Consider the following 14525-nt stretch of genomic DNA (forward strand, 5'->3'; position numbering starts at 1 on the left):
AATTCTCGACTTTCACTTTATGAGGATATACTTCCTCTGTTTAGAAATAGTTGCACCATTTCTACTTTTCACGCATGCCGATGTATGATTTCAACTATTAATATCTTTAATTATCAATAAGTAAAAATTATAAAAAGTTTATATTAAAATTTTTTACATCGAAATGAATCTAACAAGATCCCACATGACTATGTTTTTCCTAAAATATAAATCACTAAAGACAATCTAAGTGTAAGATGTGAATAGTGCACAAAATAGAAACGGTGCAACTATTTCTAAACGGAGGAAGTATAAAGTAAAGATGTAGTATATAATCAATGAACTTTGTAGAATTATGATCTTTGACTTCGTAGTTCATTCTCAAGTTGTTGGTAGGTCGTCTAAGAGTAAGTACAAGTATTATCTATCAGTGGATTATCTAAAAAGTCTTTTAAATCCTACTTATTATAGTATCATTCCACTGGTTTTAAAATACGAAGGAAAAATTAATAGAAATAATCTTACCTTTTTTTTTTTTTTTTTTTGATAAGAAAGAACTTTTGTATTAATTGAAAATCAACACAACCAAGTTAAAAAAAAACTGTACAAACCCTCTAGATATAATCAGAGTACCCAATATCCAAATACAACAAAAAAACAAAACTAGTACAAACTAGTCCACCACGTTATATCTACAGCTTTCATTTGCTTTGGTAATCTAGATTCATTCCTTTTTTTTTTTTTACAATGTATTGAATTTCTTTGCTTCTTGAACTTACTTCTAGTGCATCTTCTCTTGGTCCAAGCCACGAAATGAGCTAAGTTATCGGAAGTTGTATTAACACCACGCCATCTTTTTACAGCTTGAAGACATTGTTCGCTGTAAGTACACCTGAAAAATAGATGCATATGATCTTCAATCTCACTACCACATAGTAGACATTGATATGTAGAACATACACCCAAGTGATGCAACCTACCCCTTGTGCGTAATCTTTGTCTCATAGCTAGCCAACTAATAAAGCTATGCTTCAGTGTATTATGATGATCCCAAACATCCTTGCACCACCTTAATTTTTCTCCTGAGTTATGCAGCTGGCAATACAAATTTGCTATTCTGAACTGAGGATCTTGTAACCAGCCAATGCCACAAATAGATGTTATATTCTACTTAACCTTACAGATGAACTTCAAGGCCCGGCTAGCAGAATTTGGAGTATTATACTGACTCCAATCTTGATCTACATACATCACATGCACCCACTTCACCCACAAATTATCCTCCTTCATTGCTATACTCCAAGCTTGCTTCCCCATCATAGCCATATTCCAGTAACTTAATGACCTAAAACCTAAGCCACCGTTGCTCTTAGGTCTACAAACCTCATCCTAATTAATATACCCAGGTTGAGAAGAATTGCAAGTACCAGTCCATAAAAAAGAACGACAAATAGCATTAAACTGCTTTATAATCTTCTTTGGCAGCAAGAAGATTTGGCCCCAATAGACACATATGCTAAGCATACCAGAATTAACTAACTGCCTTCTACCTGCAAAGGAGATGTTACTTGAACTCCAAATGCGTATTCTACAAACCATCTTTTCAACCAATTGCTCACAATCAGCAGCTGACAACTTCTTAGTACTTATAGGAACCCCCAAATACCTAAAAGGCAAGCGTCCTTGTTTGTAACTAGAACTATCAACAATTCTTTGCACATCCTGAGAGCTTATCCCACAACCATAAACAGCTGATTTGGCAGGGCTAGCCACTAAACCAGTTGAGGCAGAGAACAATTTTAAACCTTGAAGCAGCATCAACACAGAGGGAAAATCACCTTTGCAAAATAAGATTAAATCATCTGCAAAACAGAGATGATTTAAGCCAAGAGACTTACGCATGGGATGAAACTTAAACTGAGGTTGTTTCCCCACACAAGTCATGATTCTTGTGAAATATTCCATGCAAAGGACAAAAGGCAAAGGTGACATAGGGTTACCTTGCCTCAGTCCCTTTTTTGAATTAAAAAATTATGTTGCAGCACCATTCAACATGAGAGTGAATGTAGGGCTAGAAACACACACCATCACAAGTTTCACAAACTAAGGAGGGAAATTAAGCATGAGCATTATATCCTCAAGGAATTCCCAGGAAACAGTGTCATAAGCCTTCTGGATGTCTATTTTCATAAGGCATCCCATTTGTTGTTGACCCCTTTTGTACATCTTGACAATATCTTAACAAGTTGATAGAGAAGAATATTATGGAGAATGCTTCTGCCAGAAACAAATGATCCTTGAGTTTGTGAGACAATAGAGGGAATGACCACTCTTAATTTCTCACATAAAAGTTTAGTTATGCATTTGTAAATGATTGAGCAACAAGCAATTGGTCGATAGTCACTAACATGAGTAGGACATTTGACCTTATGTATCAAAGTGACAACAGTAACATTGATACATTTCAAGAGCTTTCCAGTTTGAAAGAAATCAATGAGGGAAGCAGCAATATCTTCACCAAATATGTCCTAAGATTGTTTTAAAAAATAGCTATTAAAGCCATCAAAACCAGGCGCCTTATCATTGGGAATTGACCAGAGCACTCTCTTAACATCAGATATAATGAAATTGCACTCCAATAACCTGTGTTGAGCATCAGTTAACTTTGCCCCCTCTACTAACACCAAGCCCCTCACCTTACATCTCTGTAAAATCTCCTTCCCAAGCAGATCTTTATAAAAACTTACTAAGGCTGCCTGAATCTTGTCTTCACAGTTGACCCATTGTCCTTGCCCATCTTGAATGGAGTGAATTTTATTAGTAATTCTTCTTGCTTTTATTGATTGGTGAAATAACTTAGTGTTATCATCACCTTTATCGATCCACTGCAATTTAGATTTTTGCTTCAAAAAACTAATATATCTCCAATAAGCTTCTTTGTAGACATCAGTTGATATATTTTCTTTTGTTTGCTATACTCCATGTTATCAGGTTGATTATGCATCATCTGTTGCACTTCCAGCAATTTTTTATAAGCTAGACTAGCTCTCACTTGCACATCTGAAAAGCCAGCTCTGTTCAATTGCTCAAACCACCTTTAAGAGCTTTCAATTTCTGAAGAACTTGATACATCTTGCAGCCCCTGATCTGAACATTTCAAGCCTGGTGCACAACTTCCATAAACCCAGGGTCTTGCACCCGCATATTAAAAAAAATCTAAAGGGTTTTTTTTCCTACCCCCATTATCATTATAAACACACAGCAAGCTAGGACAATGGTCAAAATCTCCTTCAGGAAGATAGGATACTTCAGCATTTTCATATAGCTCAACCCATTTCTCATTCACCAACGCTCGATCAATCTTGGAAAACACTCTATTTTCTCCCTCCTGCTTGTTTGTCCAAGTGAAAAATCTCCCAGAATGCTTCATATCAACCAATTTACACAGAGCTACACAATCTCTAAAAGCCTGAACCTCATTCAATCTTATAGGGATTCCAATTCTTTCATCCAAATTCAACACATAGTTGAAATCACCCAGAACAACCCAAAGATCATCATTTTTCACCTTGCTCAAATCTACCCATAATTCTTCTCTCTCCCTTCTATCATTCCAGCTGTAGACAAAGGAATAGATAAAAGTTGGACAAGGGCCAACTGGCTCCACTTTACAGTGGATGAGTTGAGTAGTACGTAACAAGAAGAATTGAAACAAAAAAGGCTTCAGGTCTCCAGGCAACAATGATTCTACCCTTATCTACCACACATCTATTAGTGGTAAAACACCAACTATCACACAAAAAACTTTGGTAAAGCACTCCCATTCTAGGAATCTTTACCTTGGTTTCCAGGATACTATATAGTTTAACATTATGATCAGAAATAAATTTCCTAATCTCAAGCTGTTTATCTCTCCTATTTAATCCCGTGACATTCCAAACTAGTATATTATCCATTTTTGTCAGGGGACTTCCACCCCTGCACGTCACTCTCAATAGGTTGATCAACATCATAGAACAATTCGGCAGTAGTAGTAGTATTATCCAACACATCAAATGTATTCTTAATAGGAGTAGGAGCTATTGCCTCTTTGTCGGCCTGCCTTGGCCCCCTGCCACAACTCTAAGACCAGTATCCTTAGAGATATTATTCTTCTGAGAAGCTTCTTTAGAGGTGTTAAGCCCACTTGATGTTGTTGTAATCTCCTTGGAACCATTGTTTGTACCACCTGTTACTGATGTTGTAGCTTGCTTAGCAACCCAAACCTTCTTGATTTGCTTTTTCTTCACACACATATCCTGTTTATGACCATATCCATTACATTTGGTACATAATACATGTTTCAAATCATAGACAACACTTTGATCAACAATTAACCCTTCTTCATTCCATGATTTGAATTTTTTTAGGGAAATCCTGATCAATAACAACTTCAATTAAGATTTTTGCAATTTGCAATCTATCCCTATTTTGAGTTGCTTGATCAACTTCTAGGAATTTTCTATCTTGCTCATAATCTTAGGCAAACTCCTTTAACCCTAATACTTCAAATCTAAAGCATGTAACTCAACCCATACAAGCAGGTTCTTGATATTCTTGGAATTCAAATCCATATTTTTGGTTCCTAAATTTGCACCATTAGAGGTTTCCCATCAAAAAATTGATATCGCGCATTCATAATCAGATCTTTATTCTCAATCGAGGTACAACGAACCATATAGAAACCCCTCCCAATTGTTGCCACTTTATCAACTCCAAACTTCCCCCAAGTCCTCCTAATAAAACCTTTGAACACCGATCATGGCGGATTTTTCCCCAAAACATGACAAACAACCGAACATTTCCAAAACGAAACTTCCCCCTGAATATCCTCTAAGTCAATTTCAGATAAATCATCATGTAATTTTTACGGAACTTCATGCGATTGAACATTGGCAACATTCAATTGAGCAATTTCAGTAATAGTATTATCATTCAATTGCACATCATCAAGTGAAAATTTCCACCATTATTAACCTCAATTGTTTTCTCAATTTCTTGATCCCAATAAACCCGATTAGAGTTTTTTGACCCACTATCACCCCCAACCATTCCGAAAACAATTGCTTATCTGCAGATTGCTTCTATAAAGCATGTAAAGAAGAACGAGGAGAGAGAATCTCACCTTCTTCCTCAGCTCGCTTGGGGCAGAATCAGCCATCTCTAACATTTCCACGCCCAAAACTTCCTCCATTGATTTTGTTTTCTTAGCATGAGAAGAGGAGGGTTCATGTGCTTTGCCTTCTGCAACGCTTTTGGAATTCGTCGACCCTCGAGGTCTTCCCATGGCGACTAGCAAAAACGCTAGAAAGACCCGCCAAGAGAGATAAATTTATGTCACAACTTCTACCCCTGCGTTTATCTTACCTTTTTTCGATGTACTTAAAATAGTCATATTTTTTAAAAAATTTGCCACTTATCCGAACAGTTACCCATGACTTCTTAAATTGGGCCATTTGAACCAGTTACCTGGTTGACTGGTTAAAAAACTACTTGTTGACTTTCTTTTTAATCGAGGTCAGTGGTGCGGCTGGTGAGGTTGTTGGTCGTGGGATGAGAACAGAGTAGGCGATAGAGGAGGCTGACAAGTGACGAGAATGAGAGGCTGGTGGAGGTCGCACAGTTACAATCGTGGTTAGCTAGTAGATCGGTGGTGCGACAGTGGTCGTGAGCTGACGCCAGAGAAGAAGATAGTAAGATAATAAAGGGGGTCGGTTGACTGAGAGATTGACGGGGAGGACCAAGAGACAAGAGATGGTAGGCAAGAGATCAAGAGAGAAGGCGGCTGAAGGGCTGGTGCGCAGTGGTGGTCGGAGATGGTTCAATGTGTAGTGGGTTGTTGGAGGATAGAGAAAGGGGAGTTGAATATTATATTTTAAAAAAAAAAAGATCTAGGGATCAAGGTCTAGGTCCAGGGATCAGATGTGTGTCCGGGTCCATGAATCATATTCAATCCATATTTTGACCAGCGGATCCAAATACGACCCACATCCAACGGGTCTAAAATTTTGAGACCATTATCCTAAAAAATGGATCTGAATCGGGTCCAAGATCCATTGCCATCTCTAACCACCATAAATTCAAATCGATCGTAATTACCCAATTCACTTCATTAGCTTAAAAATTCCTTCCATTCCAAATTCATACCTACAACTAAGACACGATCAATACAATAAATTTCACCTCCAAATTATATTCCCCCTTTTCTCCAATTCCATCAATGGTGATCCATAGCTGCACCTTCCTCTTTCTCGAGCTCTCTCTTTCGTCAACGTCTGTTCCACAAAGGTCAAATTCGGGTTCACTCATGTGGCTCGACTCATGCTCAACACGTCATCAAAATCAAACTATCCACCCGCAACAATCTAGATCTTTCAAGCTCTTCCTTTGCACTCGAGATTCATGGCTTCACTTCTTATAACAACTCGAGGGATCCGAAATCTCGTGTGGCCATTATGAGAAAATTGTTGTGAGATAGAGAGAAAGAAAGAGAGGGGGAGAAAATGGCTTAAGGAGGTAGAGAGGTGGTAGTCTGGTAGGAAGAAATAATGACATGAGGTGGAGTTGTGGTTGGGGGTGGTGGATCTGGTTTTGAGGGGGAGGAAAGAGAAAGACATAATATTTTTTTGAAAAAGAAGTCAAAATTTTGGACAAGAAGTACTTTATTTTATATTTAATTAGAGTTATGTTAAGTTAGAGAGAAGAGCTGGTGTATTAGTGTGCCTTTAATAACTACAATTACATTACTTATATAGAGAATATAACTTAAACTTAACCTAATAAATTTAACCTAATGGGCCTTGCCCATACTCTAACAAGTTAACATTAAAAGTAAAGCAAGTTTGATTTGAGTAACTAGGCCGTACCTTTTGCAACTTGAGTCCCAAAATGTAACTTTAGGCAAAGTTTAGAAATTTTGGATCAGCAAGGACTTATCGCAAACGAAAAATAAAAAGCAAAGCTAAGGAAAAAAAAAAACAGTTTTTTTTTTTTTTGGTGAAAAGAAGTACTAAAATAGAAGTTTAATGTCTGTTACAATCCGCAATATAAAGATCCATACAATAACAGTTTACTTCCTCTTATTGTGTCTGACTTTATTGCATTTCCAACTTCCGTTAGGTTTCAGTTGGTTTGACATGCATATCGAAACCTTGGCTATATCCATAGTCAACAATTTCGTATGTAAACATAATCAGACAAAATCAACCATTCTAAAGCAGATGAGAACACCTGATGAAAAGATTAAGGTACATGAAAAAATACTATAAATAGAAAGATATTTCTAAGAAATGCAAAAGTTTTATTTGGTCAAAAGAATTGAAAATAACTTAAGAAAGAGAAATATAATGTAAACACTTGGGAGCTTTGGTATCTATACCAGGCACAAAATTGGTCACCCAACACTACCAATGAGGATGCATTTGATTTTATAAGATTTTATAAAGATTCGAGAAAAAACAGATTAGCCTTTTTAATAGGGTGCTCATTTCGAATATTCGATCTGAAAAAATGTAATCTTAATCGGATACGAAAGCTAAAAATTTACATTTTTCAAAGGAAAAGTTCATAAAATAAGTTTTGGATTGTATCATCGGGTATTTCGGATATTCAGTCTCGAAAACGTATATTTTCGGATATTTCAGATCGGGTATCCGAAAAAATTCAAAACTATCCGAAAAAATCCAATGAATCTTATATTTTTGGATATGCGGAAATGAAAATTTCCGATTCGTATTCGATTCGAAAAATTTTGGATATCTGATCCTAAATATCCTAAAACTAAAAAAACGTATCGGATATCCGATTTTTCGGAGGGATATTTATGAACACCCCATACTGAGTTCTTATGATGGTAAAACCTAAACTATCAAATAGAAAAAGATGTCTCTATCAGCAATATGCATCCACTTGTATATTAATAAGGCGGCATAAAAAAGTTAAATGGATCCTAAAACTAAAAAATCGTATCGGATATCCGATTTTTCGGAGGGATATTTATGAACACCCCATACTGATTACTGAGTTCTTATGATGGTAAAACCTAAACTATCAAATAGAAAAAGATGTCTCTATCAGCAATATGCATCCACTTGTATATTAATAAGGCGGCATAAAAAAGTTAAATGGATCCGTTGTACACAAATTTAGTGTGCACCGAGTTGGACGTAATGTTGTAAGAAACAAATCTAACCGTTGGGTAAACCTGATATTGACATGACTTGAAATTGGTTCGACTTGTGAGGGTCAGTCTCCAAACCTGACCGAAATCTAACCTGGGATTACCCATACCTGACCAACACTCGACAAGATCATATTCTGACATGACCACACATACCTGAATTCAAATCAGAACCTGACTGTAACACAACCAGATATTAACACAAAACCCGACTAGACCCAATAAATATCCGGCTCAACCGATTTGTTTATGATTGTCCCGAATACGACTATAATTCATGTTAACTAGATAAAATAAATTAGGGTTTTGGTGAGGTTTTTGCGTTAATTTGATGTTATCTTCATGGCTCCGAGCACAACAACACTCCTCTCGTCACCGGAATCTGGGGTTCATCTGATCATCAGTTTCCACTTTCAACATTCTTATCAAAAGTTTCTTCAGCAATTGTTGCAGATGTGGGAGATTGCAATGGTTTTTTTTTTCTTACTTTCCCCCTTGTAATGCCCACGCTTTCGCTTCATTTTTCTGATTAGCAGTCTAAACTAAATTATCAATATAAAATCAAAAAGAAAAGTTTCAGTTGATTCAATAAAATTCAACAAGGAATCCAAAACCCTAAAATTGCCAAATTGCCAATATTGCTCAAAGTGTAAAAATTACCAGAAGAATTTCAATATTCTAGCAGTTTAATAGTGCTAGCTTTTGCTTGTTGTTTTCGATATTTTGTACTTGTGATATTTTAGGTTTAGTTGTTGGGTTTTAGTTTCATATTTTATATTTTGTTTCGGATTTTGTTTGTGATGATCTATCTTTTGGATACATTTAGAACTATAAAATGCAAAAACAAAAAAAAAAACAAAATTTTTGGGTGACAAGAGTTGCGGGCTTTAGCAAAAACTGCAACCCTTTATATAAGGAGGGGATGTTGTTTAGGCCCAAAACTGCAACTCTTACTAAATGTATCCAAAAGATAAATCATCACAAACAAAAAAAACAAAATTTTTGGGTGACAAGGGTTGCGGGCTTTAGCAAAAATTGCAGCCCTTTATACAAGGAAGGGATGTTGTTTAGAAAATAGGAGTACCATTACTAAACATAACAAGAATGTCAGCCTTTAGCGTCCGCAAAAATCAGACGCTAAAAACGCGGAATCGGACGCTAAAAGAATTAGCGTCCGTCAACGGACGCTAAAAGTCTGATGCAAAACCCCTGGTCGCTAATACTTGAATTAACATCCGACAGGCGGACGCTAAAGATTTAACGTCCGATTTTTCCATTTAGCGTCTGATATTCAGACCCTAATTAGCGTCTGAATTTCAGACGCTAAATGGAAAAAGGCGGACGGTAAATTCCCAGTACAATCAAATGAAAAAGTCAAATATTACTTTATTATTTTTTTCTTAATACTGTAAACACAAAAATGAAAAGAAAAAACATTGGAATTGAAACATAAAAATCAAACATAAATGGAAGTACTTCGTATTAATTATTATGGTAAATGCAACATATTTTACATCCCTCAGTAATATCTAGAACAAAATTACTTTAACTAAAATAATGTTAAATAAAAAAATTACATCAACTACAGTATGAAACAAAACCAATCTCTTCTCATATGGAAGACAGTATTTCAAAAATACTTCTATTCACCTATAAAAAAATACATCTATTCAACTAATATTTGGATTCAATCTCTTCAAATAATCCTTGAACACATCTTATCTGCAACCACCAAGATCTGCAACCATAGAATTAAAGCAACAAAACATTAACACCAAAATTTAATCCAAGCATAATTAAATGAGATTAACCAAAATTAAATGAAATTAACAAGAAAAATAACCAAATATTAACCAAATTTAAATTAGATTAACCAGAAACTTAACTAAAGATTAACTAAAAAATTAATCAAATCTGAACCCCATAACCCACAAACCCGAAACTCATAATCAAAAATCGGAATGACAAAAAATAAGTACGAAAAATCAAAATAGAAAATAAATTAAAAAAAAAAACAGAAAACGAAATTCAAATTAAAAAACGAAATTAAAAAACCACAAAACCCAAATTTTTTTTTAAAAAAAAATCAAACTGAAATATATACAAATACTTTATAGCAGAAGACCGAATTTTTTTTTAAAAAAAAAAGAACAAAGATGTTCTTAAAAAACTTAGATCTACCACAATACTAACCCCTAAAAACAAAAAAATATCGAAAAAAATATAAAAAAAACATTTTAAATAAAAACCCCACCCACCCAGAAAACCCACCCACCCCACGAACCAAAAAACCAGAAAACCCACCGGATCTTCGATGCTGAGCGGAGTTCTTCGATGAACGCGACGAACACTTTCGGCGGCGACAAACAGTTTCAATGAACGCGACAAAAACGATGGATCGTGCGGAGTTCGACAATGGTTTGTTGGCGGTTGAGGCTTTGTTCACATGGTGGTTCAGGAGATCCGGAGAGGGGATTTAGGGTTAGAGGGTATGAGTAGGTGGTCTAAAGAGGAGAGAGAGGGGAAGGAGGGCCGCGTAAGTGAGAGAGGGAGAATGGGGGTTTGACAGGTGAAAGAGGAGGGAGTTAGGGTTTGAGTGAGCAGATTTCCAAAAGCGGCTTATATGAGGAGATTGAAAGCAAAGGGCTGCCACGTGTTTGAACGGTTATATGGTCGATTCTATTTTAATATGGATTATTGATATGTCTATTTTATATAGAGATTTTATCTCCGTCTCTCATTCATTATTGGTCTTAACTGCGCTCTTCGGAGCCATTTTTACTACTAATGTGCTCCTTGTAGTGTGTTTGTATTTTCAGATAGATCATTATAGGAATTTGCACGTTTTAGTGCATTTCATACTCATTTATATCACTACAAGAGATGATGTACTTTCGAGAGCACGAGCATTGAGTTAGAAGAGTTTTGAAGCAAAGCGAATAATAAAGGAAGTAGAAAATGACTTCAGTCCACTCTTTTTATTATATCTCAAGTTATACAAATCCAAATAGAGTGATTTCAATTTGTTAGATTCTACATTTCAAGAGCTTTCCAACGAGTGGTCATTTGCCTAATTCCGACGAGTAACGAAGAAGTTATGGCGTTTTAAAGATTGAGTTTTGTGCAGTCTGACGACCGCCGACCGGGCGAAATCCGCCCGGGCGGTCGGGCGAATGCTACTTAGCCAATTTTCAGAAGATTAAAGCAGCCAAAGGATTTACTGCGGGCCCGACCGGGCGAAATCCGCCCGGGCGGTCGGGCGAGCGAATACGAAAGCTGTGAAAGGCGCCCGGTCAGGCGCGACGAAGAAAAATACCTGACAACCGCCCGACCGGGCGAAATCCGCCGACCGGTCGGGCGAGACGATTTTGGCGTTTTAAGCGCGTGTTGCGCCGATTTACGAGACATATAAATACTATTTTCTTAGAATTAAAAACTACGCCTTTTTACTAGGAATACATTTTATAACTTTTTAGAGAGCTTTTGAGTTTACTCCTTTGTTGAACATTGATTACTACGCTTTGATTCCTTCAAGTAAAGACTAAGTTTTCTTAATCTCTTCTTTCCTTTCATTATTATCATGTCTTTTAATTTGTTCATTATTTGTTTTGCTATTTCAATTATGTGTGAGTAGTCCATTAATCTAGGGTTAAGTAAAACCCTAGCAATGATTTAATATATGAATTCTTCCATTAATCCCAAGTTTATATGATCAATTGTTCTTGTTTGATTGGATTGTTCTTATGCTCATTATCATACTAGGGATAGGTGATTTTGATTTGACTCCGTATATCTTATTTTCAATGGGAATTGAATCTAGATGGTTTTGTTGATCCAATCAATGGTATGAATATCTTCTATGGGAATAGTTAGATGGGATTGCTAGGAATTTAATTGTGATGCTATGCTTAATGCCTCTTTCTTGCATGATTCTATGGGAATAGGTTTGATTGCTTGTTTAGAGTAGCCATTGGTACTCGGGAGAGATCTTTGGTAATTATAGGGTGCATTACTCCTCTTGAATTCTTGATTATGTTATTTGGGATGGAAATTATTCATGTATTGGTCATGCTAGTGGTGATGCTTAATTCTAGATGTTTTAATTAATTGATTATATCTTGTGTGTTCTAGTAATTGTCATAGTTTAGTGTTAGTCTTAGTCAACACCCTTTTCATCATTGTTTGTCACTCGTTTAGTTAAATTGAGTCAAGATATCTAGTGTTTGATACGTTTGTCCCTGTGGATTCGACCCTGACTTGCTCTGCTACATAGTTAGGAGTTAGTTAGGTAATTACTTTTGATAGGTGCGCGACACGCCTACCAAATTTTGGCGCCGTTGCCGGGGACTAACGGTATTAGATTAGTTTATCTTTGATTTATTTAGCTAAACTGTCTTTGTTCGATCATTGTCACTCTATTTGCTGTTTGATCTCTTTTCTTTCAGTCTTTTTGTTGCATGCGCACTCGTAGCAAGGGTTCACAAGATCTGATTACTCTTGATCGCGAGATCGAAGCTACAGCAAGGAGATTAGGAGGTCGAAGAAGAAAACAACAACAAGAACCAACAATGGGAGACGAAGCACCACCAAAGTCTCTACGGGAATATGCTATGCCCGATGAGACCACCACCACCATAAACAGACCGACAACCGCTGCCAATCATTTCGAGCTCAAGCCACAATTCATCCAGTTTATCTCACAGGATTCCTATGCGGGAACACCCAAAGAGAGCCCTACTGATCATTTGGCTAACTTTTTAGAAAAATGCAATACTTTGAAATTAACTAATGTTTCTGATGATTTAATTCGGTATTGTGCTTTTCCTTTTTCTCTCAGGGACGAAGCAAAGGAATGGTTTAAGGAAGAAGAAGTGAGGAAGATTGCCACATGGCCAGAACTGAAGAAGGCTTTTCTTTACAAGTTCTTCCCTCCTATGAGAACTTCCAAGTTCAGAAACGAGATATCTGGCTTTCAACAACATGAATTGGAGTCTCTCTATGAAGCATGGCAGAGATACAAGGCTTTGCAAAGGCAGTGTCCACACCACGGCATTCCTGAGTGGCTGCTGATTCAGACATTCTACAATGGTCTGAAGCATGAAGTTCGAAGTTCTATTGATGCCGCATCTGGCGGTACTTTCATGGCAAAACTCCAGAAGCCGCGAAGACATTGTTGGATGATATGGCTGCCAACAATTACTGAATGACTGGAGTATATCTCGTGGAGCCCCTAAAAAGGGAGGTAAGTATGAGGTTGATGCTATTGCTACTTTATCTAACACTGTGCAGGTTTTGGCAGCTAAGGTTGACCAATTGAGTAGCAGATCATAGCACCTGTTTGTGAGATTTGTGAAGTGCAAGGTCACTCTTTAATGAGTGTCAATACAATACCATGGGAGCGGTAACTGAGCAAGCTAATGCCCTCCTAAACACAAACACAAGACCACAAAACAACCCATACTCAAACACATATAACCCAGGTTGGAAGAATCATCCAAATTTCTCTTACAAAAATAACCAACCTCAACCTCCACCCACAAACTACTCCCAACCACCCGGTTTCCAACAAAGCGCCACTTCAGCTCCTCCTCATCTTCAACATCCAATCTTGAAACCATCATAGAGAATTTAGCTTCTTCTCAAGCAAAGCAAATTGAATATCAAGCGAAGCAGAATGACTTCTTCAACAACTCCCTTCAACAAATTCATGCTCATAATAAAATGATGGAGAATCAGATGACACAACTAGCCCAACAAATAAGCCACCTCTCTAAACCTTCAGGCCAACTTCCTGGGCAAACTGAACCAAATCCTAAGGGGCATATCAATGCCATTTCATTGAGGAGCGGTAAAGAACTGCCAGAGCCTACAAGGAGGGTAACTGAGCAAAAGAACACTGCAAAAGAGGTTATAGAGTTGAGTGAGGAAGTTCAAGGGAAGACGGGTTTGGAAGAGGAAGCTAAGGAGACTGAGAAAAAGGAACCTATTGTCACACCTATTGCACCATACAAGCCACCTGTTCCATTCCCTCAAAGATTGGCACAAGCAAAGCTAGAGAAGAAGTATGGGAAGTTCCTTGATATTTTGAAGAAGTTGCACATTAACATCCCTTTCTTGGATGCTATCTCAGAGATGCCTTCTTATGCTAAGTTTTTGAAAGACATGCTTTCCAACAAAAGAAAAATTGAAGAGAATGTCACTGTTTCACTAACAGCTGAGTGTAGTGCCATTTTGCAGAACAAGCTTCCAAAGAAGCTAGGAGATCCAGGCAGTTATTCTATTCCTGTTAAGCTTGGTGATATTGAGATCAAGAATGCCTTATGTGATC

General features: G+C 37.0%; 1 non-coding gene across 1 annotated transcript; it reads right to left on the reverse strand.

Annotated features, from left to right (window-relative positions):
- Nucleotides 1–13143: 13143 nt before the first annotated feature.
- On the reverse strand, nt 13144–13250 carry LOC125492182 (small nucleolar RNA R71). The gene has a single exon (XR_007268626.2). It is a non-coding gene; the product is annotated as a small nucleolar RNA R71 (small nucleolar RNA).
- Nucleotides 13251–14525: the final 1275 nt, after the last annotated feature.

The sequence above is a fragment of the Beta vulgaris genome, chromosome 7 (genome assembly GCF_026745355.1).
Source record: "Beta vulgaris subsp. vulgaris cultivar EL10 chromosome 7, EL10.2, whole genome shotgun sequence".
Taxonomy (NCBI): domain Eukaryota; kingdom Viridiplantae; phylum Streptophyta; class Magnoliopsida; order Caryophyllales; family Amaranthaceae; genus Beta; species Beta vulgaris.